The following is an 18,143-nucleotide window of genomic DNA, read 5'->3' as shown; positions in this document are numbered from 1 at the left end:
GTACTATATCAATACCATGAATCAGTCATGGAGTGGGGTGGTTAGGGGTATGGAAGGATTTGATTTCCTTTTTTGTCTTTATTTCTTTTCTGGAGTAATGAAAATGTTCTAAAAATTGAAAAAAAATTAATTGTGGTGATGGATGCACAGCTGTATGATGGTACCGTGGGCAACTGATTGTACACTTTGGATCTTTGGATAATTGTATGGTATGTGAACAATCTCAATTTTTAAAAAAAGCACATGAAAAAATGTTTGTTTTCATTAGCCATTAGGGAAATGCAAATCAAAACGACAATGAGATATCACCTCATACTTACAGGAATGGCTGCTATAAAAAAAAACAGGAAACTACAAATGTTGGAGAGGATGAGAAGAAATTGGAACACTTATTCAATGCTGGTGGGAATGGAAAATGGTACGGCCACTGTGGAAGACAGTTTGGAGGTTCTTCAGAAAACTAGATACCGGGTTCCGCTATAATCCAGCAATTCCCCTTCTCGCTATATACCCAGAAGATCTGAAAGTAGTGACACAAACAGACATTTGCACCCGATGTTCATAGTGGCACTACTCACAGTTACCAAAAGATAGAAAAAATCCAAGTGTCCACCAACACATGAGTGGATAAACAAAATGTGGTATGGACATATGATGGAATATTATGCAGCAGTAAGAAGGAATGGCGTCCTGAAGCATGTGACAACATGGATGAACCTTGAGGACATAATGCTGAGTGAAATAAGCCAGACACAAAAGGATACATACTGTATGATTTCACTAATATGAACCCCCTAAAAAATGTAAATTCAGAGTCTTAAAATGTAGAATATAGGGGACCTAGAGATAGACAGCAGCTCGAGAAGGGGGAGCAGTTATCTAAAATGTGCAGACTTGTTAATGAGGTTGAACTTAAATGTATGGGAATGGACAGAGTTGACGGTAGTTTGTTAGTGGGATCATAAGTACTACTGCCATATTGGAGGTGAATATGATTGAAAGGGGCTGTTTAAAGTCATGTATCTCACCGATTAACACTACAAATGTAAATAAGTTCTTACATGATCTACTTCAAAGGTATGACACTTGAACAAAGAATTAATAATAGAGTGGCATATGGGAAAACGACCTTTGCATTCTATGGACTATATTTAACAGCAATACTTCGCTAGTACCACACCAATACTAGGGGTAAATAATTGAGAGGGGGAGGAGATGAGAGACATGGGGAGTTTGGGGTTTTCTCTTTGGTGTGGGTGTATCTGTTATTTTTCTCTTTGGAGCAATGAAAATTGTCTAAAATTGAGAGTGACGAGGTTTGTACAACTAAGTGAGGATCCTGTGAGACATTGATTGTTTATTTTGGATAGAATATACGCCATGTGAATATATCTCAACAAAATCTGCAGATTCAAAACAAATAAATAAATAGAAAGATACGAGTGCTGGAGAAGTGGGGAGAGAGGTATACATACTCAATGATAGCAAAACGGTGCAGCCCCTCCAGGGGGTAGCATAGCAGATCCAGAGGAGGCTAAATATAGGGTCACCATGGGATCAGGCAATCCTATTGCTAGGAATAGACTCGGAAGAACTGAGAGCAGGGCCCGAATAGACATTTGCACACTGATGTTCATGGAGGCATTATTCAGGACTGCCAGTGGATGGAGGTGGCTGAAGGGTCCACTGACTGAGGAGCAGAAGGGTGAACTGTGGGGTATGCATACGATGGAGTATTGAGCAGCTGCAGAAAGGAACGAAGTCGTGAGGCAAGCGACAAGGTGAATGAACCTTGAGGACATTATGTTGAGCAAAATAGGCCAGAAACAAAAGGACAAATATTGTATGGTCTCATTTAGAAAATATTTATAAGAAAATTAGGGCCTGGATTGTAAGCTCTTACAGCAGTCACATTTATTCCTGAGTTTTAAGTGATATTTCTAAATTCCAAGATGCTGTCCTCTGTGTATAATCTAGTATTTCCCTGGAACTTTGGGTACCTGTGTGACACCTAAGACTCAGAATTAGAGTTCTGCAGCTCTGAAAGCCAGTATTACTCCATGCAGCAGCTGTTAAAGAACCCAAAAAAAGAGATCAGATTTCAATTAGAGATATGAAAGAAGCTGATCTGGTTGGAATGAAGGTAAATCAGAATACAGGGTAAAGAATGATATTGTCTGTACTTTAAAACTTCACCTTCTGTGTGAAACCAAAGGAAGAGATGTTTAGTTGTACAAAATTGAAATTTTCTGTAGCACACTCTCTAACTTAACCTGTCTGGTTAGTTCATTTAAACAATCTAAATACATGCATGGAGCCTAGAATAGGGAATGAAATCCTGTAATTCTGTATAGCTTAATGCAATACCCTGTTACATTCCAGAGTATATTAGGCAGAGAATGAAACAGTATTTGCAAGGTCCCTTGAGGGACACGAGGGAAAAATAGTAAACTATTAAACTTCCTGATTTAGGAAATTACTAACACTCTCTGAAGCATTAGGGACTTCCCATTTAATAAGCCAGGCCCTTGATCTTGGGGCTTGCTCTTATGTAACTTATTTCTGTAATGGGGAAGCTAAGCCTACCTATAATTATGCCCAAGAGTCACTTCCAGAGAAACTCTTTTGTTGCTCAAATGTGGCTTCTCTCTCTCTCAGCCAACCCTGCAGGTGAACTCACTGCCCTCCCCCCTACGTGGACTTGACCCCCAGGGGTGTAAGTCTCCCTGGCAACGTGAGACATGATGCCCAGCGATGAGCCTGGCCCTGCTTCGTGGGATTGAGAATGCCTTCTTGACCAAAAGGGGAAAAGGAAATGTAACAAAATAAAGTTCTACTGGCTCAGAGATTTCAAATAGAGTTGGGAAGTGATTCTGAAGGTTATTCTTATGCAAGCTTCAGCTAGATATTGCAAATTACCGTGATATGCCAAGCCTCAACCAACATTATTCCTGAAAACCCTAAAGAATACCCAGGGTGTAAATCTCCCTGGCAACATGGGACATGACTCGCAGGGATGAGCTTGGTCCTGGCATTGTGGGATTGAGAAAGACTTCTTGGACCAAAAGGGGGAAGAGAATGAAAGAAAATAAAGTTTCAGTGCCTGAGAGATTTCAAATGGAGTCGAGAGGTCACTCTGGAGGTTATTCTTATGCATTTTATAGATATCCATTTTTGGTTTTTAGTGTATTAGAATAGCTAGAAGGAAATACCTGAAACTGTTGAACTGCAACCCAGTAGCCTTGATTCTTGAAGATGACTGTATAATTATATAGCTTACACGGTGTGACCGTGTGATTGTGAAAACTTTGTGGCTCCCAGTCTCTTTATCCAGTGTATGGACAGATGAGTAGAAAAATGAGGACAAAAAGTAAATGAATTATGGGAGGGATGAGGGGTATGGGATGTTTTGGGAGTTCTTTTTTACTTTAATTTTTATTCTTATTTTTTTATATGTGTGGTAATGAAAATGTTCAAAACTTGATTGTGGTGATGAATGCACACTATATAATGGTACTGTGAACAATCGATTGTACACTGTGGATGATTTTATGGTTTGTGAATAAAAAAAAAAAAAAACAGGGCTCTAGCTGAGAGTCTATAAAAGTTTCACTTTATTTTTCAGAAAATTAAAACCTCCAGATTGTTCCTATGCCAGATAAGCCCAGAAACCGAGAGGTACCAGTTGCACCCCTTACCCCTTTCAACTTGTCGACACCCCTTTTCAACTTGAAGAAGTTAGAATGGTCATTGCCCAAATATCCCTGAAGATTGAGAGAAAGATCAAATGAGGGGGAAGAGTTGTAACAGAGAAGAAAGGATTTAACAAATGATTATGACTACTGAAGCATTATACAGAAATTTCTTTTTAGTCTTTAATGTATTAGAAAAGCTAGAAGGAAATACCTGAATTTGCGGAACTGTAACCCATACTATACTTTGAAATTTGCTCTATAGCTACTTGTTAAACTGTATTTTGAAATTTATCACTCTTCTGCGTATATATTTCACAACAAAAAAAAATGTTCTTAAAAATACCCCTATGGTGGTTTGGAGATGTATGTACCCCCAGCCAAAACATGTTCTTAAATCTAATCCATTCCTGTGGGTGTGACCCATCGTAAACTGGACTTTTTGATGAGGTGACTGCAGCGAAGGTGTGGGGCAGTCCAGTCAGGATGGGTTGTAATCCTATTACTGGAGTCCTTTATAAGGGGAAAGCAAGAAGCTGGAATCAATGAAACCCAGAAGAGAAGGGACCAGGAGACACCACCATTGCCTTGCCATGTGACAAATTAAGGACCAAAGATCACTGGCAGCCAGCCCCAGAATGCCACAGTCTTCAGTAAGAAAGCATCTCTTTGATGATGCCTTGATTTGGGCTTTCTTTTAACGTCAAAACCGTGAGCGAATAAATTCCCATTGTTTAACCCGACCCATTTCACGGTATTTGCTTGAGCAGCCCAGGGAACTAAAACAACCTCCCGGTAACTCATGAGTTAAAGTATGAAGCTGTATGGAAATACCTACATCTTACTTGGAATTCCAGAAAGAGGGAGAAGTGGCATGGGCTGGGGTTTCCAGAACTGAGAGAAGATACCAACATTCAGATTCAGAAAGCCCAGCCCCAGCCCCTTGGGACTCAGAAGGACCCGAGGCTGCAGGCAGGGGTACCCATCCCATGCTCCCCATAAACAGCAGCAGAAGAGGAATCTGCAAAGTCTGAATCCTGCATTCTCAGAGGAAGAGGGCAGGGGGCTGATAGGGGACTTGGTAGACATTCTTCCGTCCACATGCAGCCCCCAGGAGCCCCATCTCTGCCCGGCCCCTCTCTCCGGCCTCTGTGTCCTCGCTATCACAGTCTTCCAGTTGGCTGGAGAGAGACTGTCATGGTGTGCCACAAACAGATAAATGAGCATCGCCCCACCCTCACCATGGCACAGGGCACTCCTAGGTCAAAGACAGAGCCTCCGCCCGCTCTGTGCCACTCAAAATGTCCACTCAGCACCGTACAAGCCATCCAAGCACACCCACGTCTTTCTTTTTTATGCAATGTTATTGCAATATAATCGTACAACATAGAATCATTTAAAGTGTACAATCGGTTGTTCACAATATTATCATATAGTTGTGCATTCACCACAAACTTTGAAAATTTTCATTACTCCAAAAAATAAAATTAAAATTAAGATAAAAAGAACATCCCATTTTCCTCCTACTGGCCATTGTTCATTGACTTTTTTTAATACAGTTTAACTGAGATGTATTCACACACCCTACAGTCATCCACAGTGTATAATCAATTATTCACAGCACCATCATACATTTGTGTGTTCATCACCAGAATCAATTTTTGAAACTTTTCCTTACTCCAAAGTAAAAATGAAAGCAAAAGAGAACACCTAAATCTTTCCATCCCCTTCATCCTGCTGTTCTTCATCTAATTTTTGTCCTCATTTTCCCACTCATCCGTCCATACACTGGATAAAGGGAGTGCAAGCCATAAGGTTTTCACAGTCACACAAACAGTGCAAGCTACACAGTTCTACAGTCGTCTTCAGGAATCAAGGTCACTGGGTTGCAGTCTGACAGCTTCAGGTATTTCCCGCCAGCCACTCCAACACACTAAAGACTAAAAGCTGATATCTGTATAGCCCATAGGAAGCCCTCCAGAGTGACCACTTTACTCCATCTGAAATCTCTCAGCCACTGGAACCTTATTTTGTTTCATCTCTCTTCCCCCTTTTGGTCAAGATCCTCTCAATCCCACAGTGCTGGGTCCAGGATAATCCCCAGGAGTCATGTCCTGCGTTGCCAGGCGGATTCACACCCCTGGGAGTCCGGTTCCACATACGGGGGAAGGCAGTGAGTTCACCTGCCGAGTTGGCTTGGAGGGGGGCACAACTTTCTAACCATAGTTCTTAAAACAAGCAATTGACAGTTTTGTTTTGTTTTGTTTTGTTTTACAAGGAAAACAGAAAACCTTCCCGCCTCAGAAAGAAATCCCATACACTGCCACCAAGGTTGACTGATGGAAGTCCATTTTTGTCCTGACGCGCAGAGGATGTCCGGCTTTGTGGTGCGAAAAGCCTTCACGGAACCGCCATTCCTAGAACGTGATGAACTGGCCATAACCTTGGAGTCCGGCATCTCGCTGCCTCGGAATCAGCGCGGACCTCTCCAGAGGCCGTTGGAGCCGCGGTCCGGCCGCTGCTGCCCGGGTGCCAAGCCCCGGCGGCGGCGGGAACCGTTCCTTCCCTCCACTCTCACTGGGAGCTAATCCCCCCAGAGCGAGTGCGGAGGAGACCGGCTCTGGGCGAGGGTCCGGGTGGGCCCGTTCTCTCTGCGCCCCCGCGCACCCGGGCAGCCCCACAGTTCCCGAGCCGTCTCCAAGGAAGCCTCTGCGCACCGGGCCCCATGCCGCCCAGTCTGCGCCCAGCGGGAAGGCGGAGGCGCCTCTGTGCCCCGTGACGTGCAGACACGGAGGAGGCCGAGCACCGGCTGGGAAGGAACTGAGTCACCCAGGCCACACGCACACGGGGGCCAGCCTGGGCAGGGCCCCCACTGCCCCCGCACAAGCTGCAGGGCAGTCCCTCGGGTGCTTGGGGCGGTCGGGGCGCGTTTAGCCGGGACTTCCCAGGCCTGCCACAGCGCCCGGCCCAAGGCAGGCCCTGGGAGGTGTCCGCCGGGTGAGCGCGCGGGAGTGGACCGAAACGGGTAGGATGCCGTCCCTCCCCGCCTCTCCCTGAGCTGGGCCGGGACCCCCTGCCGGCCCGCCCCCCCTCCCCTCCGCGGGCTGGAGGGGTGACTTCCCAGGACCCCGCTCCCGGGCCGTCCTCTGCTCCTCAGGAGCTCGCCGCCACTCCGGGGTCACGCGCTCCTGCTCCGGGCCCAGACCCTCGGCGACCTCCACGCGGCCCCAGCCGACTCAACCTTCCTCCTGACCGGAGAGCCCTGGGCGCCCCCGGCTCAGGATGTGGGGCTCCCCCAGGGAGGAGTGGCCCCTCGCCCACAGCTGTCTCCGCCCGCCTGGCCCCCGGGGCCCGGCCCCTCCCCGCGGCACCCCCACCTCCACACTGGGCTTGCGCGCTTCACCGCATCCGAAATACACGCCGGGACCCCTCCTCCTCCTCCCCCAGGGCTGCCGAGCTCCAGCCCCGCGGAGCCGCCCCGCTGCGCCCCTCCTGGCGCCGCCCTGAACCCCAGGCCACGGGGCCAGGCTGCTTTCCTACGGGCACCGCGATGCGCTCGGTGAACTTGGCTTTCGTGGGGGCAGAGGGCCTGGCAGGGTGCACGCACGCCCGGTGGAAAGTCAGCCGGCCGCTCTCAGCTCCGCACCTGCCGGGCCCGGCCCCGAGGCCGCCTCTCTCCCCAGCAGGGAGCAGCTGGCCAGGGGGCTGGTGCTGCTGGGGACTGAAAAGTGTGCCATTTTCCAAGATCACGGGGCCTCCACCGCTGGCCTTATACTCAGCACTCAAGAGCTAATGAGGGCAGGAGGCTGCTCTGAGAGCTACCGCAATCCGGACGTCCCCCAGGGCAGTGGGGGGCCGTGGGGGGCCTGCCGGAGGTGGGGAAGGCACATTGCTCTCTCTGGCCGGTAAGGAAGGTGCGGGGTCCCGGGCTCACCCCAGGAGGCTGAGAAGCCGCGTCTCTGTCTCAAAGGTCTACGTGTCTAAAAGCAGCAAAGCCCACTCATTTGGGGGGGCGGTCGGCTTCCGTGCTTTCAGCAGCAATGGGGGGAAGCCACGGGTGGTGCGGGGGCTTCCTAAAGACAACCCATAAACAGGTCCCCAAAGGAGGGCTCAGCCAAGGGGAAGGGGAAGGGAGAACCGGTGGTGGGGAGGGGAGCAGGTGGTGCGACCAGAAAGACCTAGCCGGGGCAGGGGTGGGGCACCGGGGGTCATGTCCGAGTGCAGCAGGGGCTCTGTCAGAGGCAGCCAAGCGGAGGCTTGTGTTCCAGCAGGGGCTGGGTCTGCCCCAGGGAATCCCTGCTGGGTACAAGAGAGCCGCAGCCGTGGCTCCTGGGTGGGCAGCCATCGCCTCCAACCAGGTTGCCTTGGCAGGGTCCAGGGCCCTGTGGGGTCTCCTCGGAGCCACCGTCCGCAGCCCCTCTGCCCCAAGGTCAGGGTGGCCCCACTCCAACCTCCATCCTATAAACCAAGCTGCCACCATGAACACAACAGTATCAGGGGTGTTCTCCCCCTGAAAAACAGTAGAGAGCGATCTTCCAGCACGATGACCCACCTCACACCCACCACACCCCCAACCCCACGCCTGCCGCCTCCCGGCTCCTAAGGCCAGCCCTGCTGCCCCCGCCATCCCGCCTTCCTCAGTGAAGCCTGCCCACAACAGCAGGGCCTCAGGCTCCCACCTCACTCCACCTGACACGCAGCCCACCCTGCCCAGGTGGGTGCCACCACTGTACCCATTTCACTGCTGGGAAACTGAGGCACAGAGGGGTCAAGTCATGTGCTGAGATTACACATGCAGTAAGCAGTGGGGCCAGATCCCAACCCCAAATATGTCCTCACAGCCTTCCGTGGCTCCACACTGCCCACTACACTAAATCCCCGGTCTCGGTGGCCTTCACAGACCCTCACACCAGCCCCCCCCCCTCCCTCCCTTTCTTTCCTGAGTTTGCCCCCCAAACTCCTAGATGTCCCATCAATCCCGCCCCCCACTGCTTGGATCTCTCCCAGACTCCACCCTTCTCATCCTCCTTCCAGGCCCCCTATTCCAGGAAGCCCTTCCGGATTCTTCTTCATCAGATGCCCACAGCCTCTCAGCCTGCAGTCTCCATAACCTGCAGTTAGGAAAGCAGCTTATATACCACCGGGACAGGGGTTCCATGGGGCACACTCACTGCCAGCGCAGGCACGTCACCCTGACACGGGCTGTTCCACTGCACCTCGTGTTCAACAGGCTCACCTGGCCCCACCAAACCAACTTTACCCCTCAGCCCCTCCTGCAGGGAGAAAAAGCACATCCCGGAGAACTTGATCTTTGTCATTTTTTCAGTGCTCATTGTTCCACCATGTTATACCAAGTTATCTGAGTAAAGCCTGTGCCCCCTGCCCAGAGTGACCAATGGCCCCAGTCTGCCCAGGACTGAGGGGCTTCCCAGGATGCTGTGCTAAAACTGGGAAAGTCCAGGCACACTGGGCCCAGTTGGTCACCCCGGCTCACCCATCAGAGTGAAAACTCCGTTAGTGACCTGTATTTTAGCCGGTGGGGGCTGAGCACATGAGGCTACTGTTTCAGCAGCGTCACTCATGCTGCCCCGCACCCCTTACCCCACCCCACCCCCGCAGCCTTCACTACAGTAGTGCTCTCCTCAAACACCTACAGCACTGGGCTGCGCTGGCCTGAAGGTGCAGGGGCTGCCCCTCCCCACTCCAGCAGGGCCAGCAGGTGGGGTGCACAGGGGGTCCCACCTGTGGCCAGTAGGTGGGGAGCACCTGGGAGTCCCACATGTGCCTGGGAGGTGGTGCACACTGGGGGGGGTACCGGGGGGCCCAGGGTTCCCACCTCTCCAGCTGGAGCAGCCGAGTGGGTCTGGGCCCTGTTAGGTGAACCGAGTCCACCCATCGCCTGCCTGGCTGGAATGGCAGTGTGGGTTCACACAGAAGTTTCCAGCACTCACCCTCAACCTCTGACCCTGACACCCTTGCGGGCCTCACTTGGTGGCCGTTGGTTGAGGAGATCAGCCAGAGGCCTTGGGTGGCTGGGAGGGACAGAGCATGTGTGGAAGGGGAAGATGTCACTGATGGGGAGCAGGAAGCAGGCGAGTCCACGAGGCACCCTGAAGGCCTTATGCTCCAACAACAACAACAACAACAAAGCGTTGTGAACCATGATCTTGGCCAGACACACACACCTGCAGGGGCCACATCCAGTGCCAGCCCCTGAGTGGGGGCTTTCCTAAAATAATCTAAACTCACACAGCAGACGGTAAGGATCTGAGAGCCAAAGAAAAATCTTTCTCAAGACATGTTAAATTTCACAGAAGGCCAACAGAATCAGAGATACAAGAACATTCACAAATAAATTCTGTTGGCATTTTAATCCAAATAACCAAAAAAAAAAAACCCTGTGATTTAAAAGGCATATAGTGTATCAAAATCTCTGGTAAATGTTGATTGTTGGATTTTGTTAGGAACTGGCAGCTATAATTAAAATAGAAAAGTACTACAGCTGATTTGATTTGGGCAGTACGTGTAAATTTAAAACAATTATGTTTAAAAATAGTACCAAATTCAAATGTGAGAGAAAGAAGAACTACAGGCATTAAGATATAAGTCTGAATTTGAACAAACGTTTCTCCAAAGGAGACATACAAATGGCCAATAAACACATGAAAAGATGCTCAACATCATTAGCTATTAGGAAAATGCAAATCAAATCCACGAGATACCACTTCACACCAACTAGGGTGACTATTTAAAAAAACAAAACAGAATATAAAAAGTGCTGGGTAAGGATGAAGAGAAACTGGAACTCTCATACACAGCTGCTGTGGAAAACAGTTTGGCAGTTCATCAAAAAGTTGAGCACAGAATTACCACATGACCCGGCAATCCCACTTCTCAGTACACAGCCAAAAGAACTGACAACAAGGACTCCAACAGCTACTTGTACACACATGTTCAAGCAGTGTTATTCACAGTCACCAAAAGGTGAAACAACCCAAGTATCCATCAACAGATGAGTAGATAAATAAAAAGCAGTATGTCCGTCCAATAGGATATTATCAAGCAATAAAAGGGAATGAAGTCCCGACACATGCGATGACATGGATGAACCCGGAAGACATTGTGCCAAGTGACGAAAGCCAGATACAAAAGGACAAACATTATATTGCACTGGTATGAAATACCTAGAATAAGCTAACTCACAGAGCGTAGATTCAAGGTTACAAGGGGCTGGGGGGGGGGGGGGGATTGATGCTTAATGGGGACAGAGCATCTGTTTGGGGAAATGGAAATGTTTTGGCAATGGTTGGTGGTGATGGTGGCACAACACTGTAATTCACTGAATTGTACACTTAAAAATGATAAATGTAAAAAAAAAAAGATAAACATGGGAAACTATGTTATATGTTACTACAATTAAAAAAGAAAGATATATGTCTGGGGAAGAAAAGTTTCTGCCAACGGTGAGGTGGAGGGGAGAAACTTGATGGTGGCCCAAGATTCGATTTGAGACCAATTGGGCCTAGAGCAGGCCATGTCTCCGTCATGGTTTCCTCTTCTGAAAATTAGGGGTTGGGACCAAAAGGCCCCCCGTGTCCCTCCCAGATCTAAGAGTCTCCCAGTCTAAGGCACAAATTGCACCCTGGCGGCCTACGAGCCAGACAAGATCCCCGAATGTTCTGTTTGGCCAGCAAGGTGTTTTGGTTGTTGCTGTGTAATTGAATATGAACGTCTTCAAGTGGGGGCACTCCAGTTCGCCAGTCTTTGCCCTTTCTTCACTCGATGCTGTCGTCCACCTGGCTCCTGAAGGACTTGGGCTCTGACCCCTGCTTGAGGATTTCCAACTCTGTGTTTGAGTCCATTCAATCCACTGAAATCCCACCAAGGGGTGATCTCCACTTACTTGGCTTTCTCCTTGTGTTGCGGGGTAAATTTCAGGGCTTAAATTCTGACTAGGATTTTATGGAATTTTATGGGATTTTATGGCAGCAAAAGTGTATGTTGAAAATAGCTATGAAATTTGTAAACATCTGGCAAGAAAGTATGGAACGTAAGTGTTCTAGTTTGCTGATGCTGCCTTATTGCAAAACACCAGAAATGGATCGGCTTTTAAAAAGGGGGTTTATTTGGTTACACAGTTACAGTCTTAAGGCCATAAAGTGTCCAAGGTAAGTCATCAACAATCGGGTACCTTCACTGAAGGATGGCCAATGGTGTCCGGAAAACCTCTGTCAGCTGGGAAGGCACGTGGCTGGCGTCTGCTCCAGGGTTCTGGTTTCAAAATGGCTTTCTCCCAGGATGTTCCTCTCTAGGCTACAGTTCCTCAAAAATTTCACTCATAGTTGCTCTTGGGGCGTTTTTCCTCTCATATTCTCCAGAACAAAAGTCTGCTTTCAACGGCTGTCTTCAAACTGTCTCTCATCTGCAGCTCCTCTCTTCTCAGCTCCTGTGCGTTCTTCAAACTGTCTCTCTTGGCTGTAACAAGCTCGCTCCTTCTGTCTGAGGTTATGCAGTGCTCCAGTAAACTAATCAAGGACCAGGCTGAATGGGCGGGGCCCCACCTCCATGGAAATTACCCAGTCAGAGTCATCACCCACAGTTGGGTGGGGCACATCTTCATGGAAACACTCAAAGAATTACAATCTAATCAACACTAATATGTCTGCCCACACAAGACTGCATCAAAGGCAACGGCGTTTGGGGGGACAAAATATATCCAAACCAGCACATTCCACCCCCTGGACCCCAAAATGACATGATCTTTCCATATACAAAATACATTCACCCCATCACAATATCACAAAAACTTAAATTATTTCAGTAACAATAGTTAAGTACAAGATCCCATCAAAATCAGTTACAGGCATGGCCTTGTACTAAAGCAAAATTCCCCTCAGGCTCTGTACCTGTAAAACTTAAAACAAGTTATTTGCTTCCTGTATTCAAAGGAGGGACAGTCATAGGATAAACATTCCCATTGCCATAAGGAGAACCAGTAAAGAAAGCAGGTTTAAGGGACCAAAATGGTTCCTAAAACCTGCAGGACAAATGTCATTAGATTTCAAAGTCTGAGAGTCATTTACAGAACGAGGTTGCATCCTTGGGGCTTGAGAGAGCGGGAGTTTAACCCTTCCTAAGGGCCTTTGTGGCAGTCCTTTCCTCTCCAAACTCCTGGGTGAGTGCTCCAACATATCCACACATTGGGGAGACCACCTTCTCGGCCCCACCCTCCTTAAACATCAGGGCAGCATCCAGATTCTCTTCTGTCTTCAGGGCATATGCTCAACCCTCTCAGAACAGTGGGGTGGTGGCCAGGCTCTCCCCAGTCCCCTGGGAATGTGCTCCACTCTCTTTGGGGCTTGGGGTGGCAAAACTCTTCCTGAGCATCGAGGCAGAATGCCCACCCTCGACCTCCAGGGCAAACTCACCCTTTCCATGCATGTGGGCCCCTCTGCTCTCCCAGCCTGAGACCTCCTGACTCCAGACCTCAACCGCCATGGCTCTGTCTTTGAAGAAATTTTTCCTTCAATTTGTTCCTTTTCTGTCTCCTCCAGTGCAGACCGGCAGCAGCTCTGTCTAGAAAGAACTTGCAAAAATTCTGTTGGCTTCACATGAAGCATGCAGGGGTCAAAGCCATCAGACAACAGGACTTTCCACAAATCCTTTCTGCTTAACTCCTTTTCCAATCTTGGCTTGTACTGAAATGGCAGCTGGGTTCCATGTTTGGTTACATCCTCATGTTGGGCTGTAGCTTCTGGGAGTCCACCTGCTGGAAGCCCCAAGTTTTTCAGACCATCAATTTCTGGTTTCTTTGAAACTAAGAGTTCATTTCTCAGCTTATCTTTGTCCCCTCACATTTTACTATTAGCTGCAAGGAGAAGCCAGGGTACATCCTCCACATGTAGTCTGGAGATCTCCTCAGATAGGTATTCCAGGTTGTCGCTTTCAAATTCTTCCTTCCATCCAACACCAGGACACAATTTTGCCAAATTCTCTGCCAGTTTAAAACCAGGATTGCTTTTCTTCCAGTTTGCAACACTAGTATGTCTGCCCACACAAGATTGCATCAAAGATAATGGCGTTTAGGGCGACATAATACATCCAAACCAGCACAGTGAGTGTCCTAAAAACCCAAACACACAAGCAGCTTTTAGGAGACAAACTAAAAAAAGGAGCTGTGAGCACTGGGTGCCTGGCACAGAATAGCCGAGCTCTACTTCCCAAGCATAAAATGTCAGGCCAGGAATACTGAATATGGGGTTCCTCACCCAAGAAAAAATAGCTCGTGCCTAATTTCAGAAAACTAAAAGGAATCCACTCTTCTTAAGAATTCTACATCGCCACAGTCCCATCTGGTTCCCAACCACATTGGATAAGCCAGTGCCACAAAATAGAGGTTATTTAGAGCATGTTGTTATGGTTTCTGTAGGGTTTTTCCACCTCCCAGAGAACACTACAGAGAGGCAGGAAATTGGCCCTAAACATGGACTTACCCTCCCCCAACTGGACAGAGCAGTGTCCTCCGTCAGACAGATTGTAAGTGAGTGGGGCGCTGGCTTTCGTGATGGCGGCCAAGGCAAGGGTGGCTGGTTTCATTCCCTCCACATCATCGGGGAGGGAGGCCTTGAGAAGACCGGGAACGTTTGTGTCCCCTGGAAGCCCACGGCCTGCCTGTGCTCAGACACCATCCGCCACCCACAGGCTTGCTAACTTTGGTCAAGCCGGGTAGCTGCTCCGTGCCTCGGTTTCCTCCCCTTGAAAGTGGAGCAACAATAGAACCGACCTTGCGGGGCTACGGTGGGGATTCGATGGGTGGGTGTATAGGAAGCAGGGGGGGCCACGGGGGCCTCCCTGCGTGGATGCTCAGTGGACGTGAGCTGCCCTGCCTGTGGACACGTCAGAGGCCTTGTCTTCCCGAACGGACAGTGAGCAGGGACCGTGGTTTAAATTTTGGTTTGTTTGGGAATATCTTAAAAGTTGGCACATAGGGGGCCTTGGAAAATACTGGCTGAGGAATGAAGGGACAGTGGGGGACAGCAGCAAATCCCACGGGCTCTCGCCCCATCTTAGGTTCGGCTGGTGGGAATACGCCCCAGGGAACCAGGAAGTCTGGATTCCTGGGTGAAATCTCCCAAGCTGTAAATGTTGGCTCCCAAACAAGAGTGCACTAGCCAGCCCCGGTGCCTCCGGCTGCCCATTTGCACTGCCAGCGTCCGTGCCAGCCCAGGGCAGGACACACAGTGGCTGACTGATGATTAATCAGTGGCGTGCAGGAAAACGCGTCCTCAGAGGGGCAGGGACTTAGCAGGGCACTGCTGCCAGTTCAGCCCTTGCTCCTGCCCACCCCCACCACGGGACTAAACATGTGCATAAAAGCAATCACAACCCGACTAAAGGAAAATCGGCCAACTTCCAGAACCTGGATGCGCCGAGCCAGATAATTATTCCCTCTACAAAAGGAAAAGCCAGGACACCTGACTCCCCAGCCCGGAGAATAACCATCGCTCTGGGCCTTGGTTTCCTCACCCACAAAATGGGGTCTGTAACATCCACACTTGCCACGTGCCTGAGTGGTGAGGATGTTGATGGGAGGACTCGGGTGACAGAACTTTGCCACCAGCTGACATCATCGGTGCCATCACCCTAACCTTGTCAGGATAAGGCAAAAATCTTCCGACAGCCAGTCCCCCAGGGTCACCATCAGACCCGGTGCCACCTCGGCACACAGTCACTGAGAGGTGTGTTTTGTTCTTCTTGTCCTCATTTGCTGCCTGAATTGGGACACCTGGAACACCTCTAAGGAAAGCTCCTGAGACCACGTCGTGGGGAAAAGGGTATGGATTCCAAGGTCAGGCAAAGCATGGCTTTAAGGCAAGGCATGGTCCAGGGACCTGGAGCACTGCCTGGGAGTTTGCTAGAAATTTAAGGAAACCCCCGCCTGAGGGGAACTGGGCCCAGGCACAGGCCTCCTTCAAGAAACACGGAGCCTAGAGTGTAGCCGTAGACATTTGTGCCTGAGAACAAGACCTAGACGACAACCCTACCCACGGTGGCAGGAGCGTCGGCACTGAGGGCCTGAGAAGACACGCTTCGCTGGTGGCGGGAGTGTGCTCTGACCACAAGCCTCCCAGCCCTCACCTGCGAGCGGCCGGCGTGTGGACGCAAGGCCCGGGTGGCTCATGACTGAAGAATCATGGGTGGCAGAGGTTGGAGCAAGACAAGATGCTCGCTCGCAGGGGCCAGGACTCAGAGCGGGCCTCCTGGGGTCTCCCACGGAAAACCAGCCACGTGCCACCCCTCACGCTCTTCCAGCACCTTCTGTGACATGCTCCGTCTTCCCACAGCCACGCACCGTGCCTGGGCAAACGCCCTTCCAACCGCCCCTGGAATCCTGCCGGGAGAATTTGGCCCAGCGGCTCCAGCACGCTGCTCCCAGAAGACAAGCTCTGCGGTGAGCAAGGCCAACCCGAGCGGGTCGCTGGCCTTCCCTGGGTGTTGGCGTGTTCAGGGTGACGTCAGCGTGTTGGAGGCAAAACGATAGGCCGTGGGCAGCGCCCCAGGTTAAGAGAAAGGGGAAACAATTTTGCACTTGTTTCTCACCACAAGATGGGTTCTGGTCCAGTTCCTGTACTACACCCGGGGGGAGGAGGACGTCGCCTGTGTCTCTCGCCAGACCTCACCTGGACGCCTCACCTCCTCGGGCTCCTCTCTGCTTCCTGCCTCTGTCCCCTTTGGAACTGAGGGCCCCATTCCTGGGCCGAAGCTCGGATCCTTCTGTTCTCCAGAAGTCCCCTGCCCTCAAGTTGCTTAGCTTAATAAGGAAGAATCAATGAAGTGAACCAAAATATAGTGGCGTTAACGTCAGAGCGTGCAGCAGGCTGGGGGTGAGCTGCAGTCGCAGGGGCAGGGAGATGGCCTGCCTCGAGCGCCAGGATTTCCCAGAGCTGCAGCTGGGAGCCTGAAGGGCCATTTGTTTACAAGTGGCCTCTCTGGCCTGGTCCTCCTGCCTGGCACTCGGAAACGTTTGCTGATGTGGAGGCACCAGATGAGCGTGGCTGAGGCTGCCAGCCCTGGAGTCAGCCAGGCCCCACCGCTGGGCTCACCAGATACACTCTGGGTCCCTTCCAGAAGCTCTGAAGTTCTGCACTGTACACCCACTGGGACAAGTCATCACCACAAGAGGAGAGAGGCATTTGTCCCATAGCTCCTCTGCCAGCAGGCGACCTTGACTACTAGTCTTTAGCTTAAAAAGTGCCCTGTACTGAGAGAGGGATGTCACAGAAGGAGGCCGGCGGGCCAACAGGACGGCCCCTCTCGGTGGGCAATACCCCAGCCTGCCCACTACGCCCACCGCCGTCTTCAGCCCGGGAAGCTCAGGAACGCAAGGTTCTCCGGGGATGCACGATGCACGTTGCTCCACGGGACTGAGTCCTGCTCAACCGACACACAAGAGCGCTGGCAGCTCAAACTCCAGAAAGGCCAGTGTGTTAACTTCCCTCACCAGCAGCTATCCGTGCCCGCCATCCAGGCATGCGCCTAAAGGCCCAGTTCCTGCGCTCGTTCAACAAGGCTTTCCTAAGCACCAGGGGTCCATTATCTAGCAAACCGTGAGCACCTGGATGGGGCAAGAGCACGCAGCCAAGTGAGGCAGCAATCCAGCATGGGAGGCGGAATTGTGCAACCAGCGTGGTGTCAAACAAGCTGGAGTTCAAACGCTGTTCCACCATTTATTAGACAGGTGACTGGGTAAATGACTCACCCTTCCTGAGTCCCTTTCCTCACCTGTAAATGGACACAAATCACAACCCTCCCCTCCCACACGACTGTTAAAGGGCTAAATAGGATGGCTTAGTAAAGTGCCTAGTATTCTTTATGTGTTGTTTATTTGGAGAGGCTGTGCTCTTAAAAGTTAAGTGAACAGGCTTTGGGAGCAAGCAGAGCTGGGTTGAAATCCTAGCTCTGCCACTTACTAGGTATATGATCTTGGGCAAGTTGCTTCCTTTTTTCCACCAAGCCTCAGTTTCCTCGTTTGTAAAATGGAATAACAATTCCTTGTAGGGTCCACAAGTAAATAAGATAATGGATTCAAAGCAAAGGACTTAGCCAATTCCTAGGATGAGTATTCAACAAATGGTCTGATTAAGAGTAATTTCCCTGATTACATACAAATGAGTGATACAGATATTAAAATTTCAAGTTAAAATTAGCACAAATTTCTCCAGTAAAATAAAATCAGGGCACCAAACATCTAAATTAGTCACTAAAATTAGGCCCTTTCTGGGGAGGCAGGCCTCTTACCTCACACTAGTTTCATGCCCAGATTTTCCAACAAGTTTCTAAAACAACGCCATTTGTGTGCAGCCAAGCAAAAATTCAAATGTTTCAGCACTGCTAAGTCATGCCCCACAGTGAGGCAGCCTGTCAGAGACCTACATTTCTGAATGTCCCCAC

Source organism: Choloepus didactylus, chromosome 4 (assembly GCF_015220235.1).
Source record: "Choloepus didactylus isolate mChoDid1 chromosome 4, mChoDid1.pri, whole genome shotgun sequence".
NCBI lineage: Eukaryota > Metazoa > Chordata > Mammalia > Pilosa > Megalonychidae > Choloepus > Choloepus didactylus.
Note: the sequence above shows the minus strand (reverse complement) of the source record.